We start from the raw sequence: 3,691 nt of genomic DNA, 5'->3' as shown, positions 1-3,691 counted from the left end.
CTTGAACTTGAACTTTGAGAAGTTAGTTAATGCAGCTTGAAGAAGGTCTGAGAACTCTTGAAGTGAGCCCTGCATCACTGAACATCACTGCTTGGTTAAATACAGGGCCGAAAATGCCAATGTGAAAATGATTTGGGGGCACTGATGCACTTGACTCTGAGGTCCTTGGGTTCTTGGTTTCTTTGTAGCATTTTATCAATAGGCCTACATGAAGAGACCAGGGAGTGAGATTAGTGGATTAGAAAATATGGTAAAAATAATAAACAATTATTATTATTATTTAGAATCTGAAACCATCTTGTACTGATGCCCCATAGTGTACTAAAAAAGACATTACCATTAACAAAAACGTACCGTGAGAATAATTTGCGTTAATTTACAAATCAAATACATTCGCTTGGCTGATCTTCATAAATAGCTGTAAAAGGTTTAAATGTAGCTTTAATCAAATTAAAAAGATGCATTTTGTAGATTACAGTATAAGGGGGATTAATTTGTTGTTGATCATTAAAATACTTGACAACTAATCATGATGGGACCACTCAGGAATAAACTGTAGGCTGTTGTGAATTTTCACCAATGGCCTCTTTTTGATTGTAATTTCTGCAAAGCAGTGGATGAGCTTTGTTTTCAGTTCCAAATGATTTGATTCAGGAGTCAATTTAAAGGTAGCCTTTTTTTTAACAACACTCATGTCCACAACAGAAATGACAAGTCAAAGGTTAAAGCTGATAGATGTGAGACAATGAGCCCTTGGTTATTTAGGGAAAAACAAAAATTTAATCTCAGAAATAAAAGCAAATTAATCTTAGAAACAAAAACAAATTAATATCCAATTTGCTGGAATTTTAGAGGAAAACCAGCCTCTTTTTCACTGCAGGCCATTACGTGATTAAAACATGAAAAATCATGTGTCAGTGTACAATCATGACAAGTATCATCTCTGATGCATAAAGCAGGGATCATTATGTAATTACTTAAAGTAGGTCTCATGTCAGAGTAATGATAAAGTGGTGACAAAATCTCATACAAAGACCTGCAGACCATCTCTCTATGTCCTGTCTCTCCTCCACTCACAGCAAATAAATCCATAAGTACGATGTTGGAGCCTGCTGCCATTTTCTGCTGTCACCATCATTTTATTCTCCCGTTAATATTCCCCTACCTCCCTTTCTGTATTTCTCTCCCGCAGGCCTTGGTGCCACATTTGCTCCACTAGCATAATATCCACCTGCTCCTGTCATACCACCTGGCATTTCATCCCCAACATGGACCAGGCAGGCAGGTATGAGCCATAATTGAAATTCTAAACAGTAAAACTGTGTGTGTACATAAAAAAGTGTCCTCCCCTAAAAATGACACCATACTGTAGGTCATCTGTACAAGAATGGTTATATGTTAACATTAATAAGCACAGCTTTAGTGTTTGACCTCGAGCAGCCATAGTAATTATGAAGGGAGCAAAGGTGGGTATCAGATGACACAGTATAAAGAGAGACAAAGGCAAAGGTTGAGGTGGATATGTGAGTTGACAAATTACAAGACTTACACAGGAAACCAGAGTTTGTTTCCTGTTCCCATAGCCTGCCACCACATGGGTGCTGGTTCAGGCGACACACCCATGAGGAAAAGACAAACAACCAATAAGCTCATTAAGGTTGGAGGACTTGTTGGTACATATAAGAGCTTATTTGCATGGGTAAATACAGCTGCATTAACGTGGAATGTTACACTGCATGTGACATTTTGAATCCATAAACTGCATGCATGATGGATCCATTAACACTGAGATACAGGCACTTACACTTACACAATAATGATCTACAAAAGTGCATGTATCATATGTGTATATACAGTGGTGTGAAAAAGTGTTTGCCCCCTAAACCTAATAACTGGTTGGGCCACCCTTAGCAGCAACAACTGCAATCAAGCGTTTTCGATAACTTGCCATGAGTCTTCCACAGCGCTGTGGAAGACTCATGGCAAGTTATCGAAAACGCTTGATTGCAGTTGTTGCTGCTAAGGGTGGCCCAACCAGTTATTAGGTTTAGGGGGCAAACACTTATTCACACAGGGCTATGTAGTTTTGGATTTTGTTTTCCCTTAATAATAAAAACCTTCATTTAAAAACTGCATGATGTGTTTACTTGTGTTATCGTTGACTAATATTTAGAATTGTTTGATGATCTGAAACATTACAGTGTGACAAACATGCAAAAAGATAAGAAATCAGTAAGGGGGCAAACACTTATTCACACAGGGCTATGTAGTTTTGGATTTTGTTTTCCCTTAATAATAAAAACCTTCATTTAAAAACTGCATGATGTGTTTACTTGTGTTATCGTTGACTAATATTTAGAATTGTTTGATGATCTGAAACATTACAGTGTGACAAACATGCAAAAAGATAAGAAATCAGTAAGGGGGCAAACACTTATTCACACAGGGCTATGTAGTTTTGGATTTTGTTTTCCCTTAATAATAAAAACCTTCATTTAAAAACTGCATGATGTGTTTACTTGTGTTATCGTTGACTAATATTTAGAATTGTTTGATGATCTGAAACATTACAGTGTGACAAACATGCAAAAAGATAAGAAATCAGTAAGGGGGCAAACACTTATTCACACAGGGCTATGTAGTTTTGGATTTTGTTTTCCCTTAATAATAAAAACCTTCATTTAAAAACTGCATGATGTGTTTACTTGTGTTATCGTTGACTAATATTTAGAATTGTTTGATGATCTGAAACATTACAGTGTGACAAACATGCAAAAAGATAAGAAATCAGTAAGGGGGCAAACACTTATTCACACAGGGCTATGTAGTTTTGGATTTTGTTTTCCCTTAATAATAAAAACCTTCATTTAAAAACTGCATGATGTGTTTACTTGTGTTATCGTTGACTAATATTTAGAATTGTTTGATGATCTGAAACATTACAGTGTGACAAACATGCAAAAAGATAAGAAATCAGTAAGGGGGCAAACACTTATTCACACAGGGCTATGTAGTTTTGGATTTTGTTTTCCCTTAATAATAAAAACCTTCATTTAAAAACTGCATGATGTGTTTACTTGTGTTATCGTTGACTAATATTTAGAATTGTTTGATGATCTGAAACATTACAGTGTGACAAACATGCAAAAAGATAAGAAATCAGTAAGGGGGCAAACACTTATTCACACAGGGCTATGTAGTTTTGGATTTTGTTTTCCCTTAATAATAAAAACCTTCATTTAAAAACTGCATGATGTGTTTACTTGTGTTATCGTTGACTAATATTTAGAATTGTTTGATGATCTGAAACATTACAGTGTGACAAACATGCAAAAAGATAAGAAATCAGTAAGGGGGCAAATACTTTTTCACACCACTGTATGTATACACACACACACACACAGACACACACTATTTCTTTTCTTCACTGTTTTGGCTTAGGTTTAGGTCAGGTTTAGGTCTCAGGTAATAAACTCAGTGAGTATACACTAATTGCTAGCTTGCAAAGCTACATTTTCCAAGTTTTTAAAAATCAGTTTAAATCTAAGACACTGTACCTTAATACAAAGACTGCAGGTATTTATGATGAAAACAAATGTGATGCTAAAGAATCATCACATTAAAGTAAGTCATTTCACTGTGAGCAGCTTAACTTTCTAACTGGGAATATCATATCACTCGTATCACTGAG

This window comes from Monopterus albus, unplaced genomic scaffold (assembly GCF_001952655.1).
Source record: "Monopterus albus unplaced genomic scaffold, M_albus_1.0 scaffold178.1, whole genome shotgun sequence".
NCBI classification, from domain to species: domain Eukaryota; kingdom Metazoa; phylum Chordata; class Actinopteri; order Synbranchiformes; family Synbranchidae; genus Monopterus; species Monopterus albus.
The sequence above is the reverse complement of the archived record's forward strand: the minus strand, read 5'-3'. Positions refer to the sequence as shown.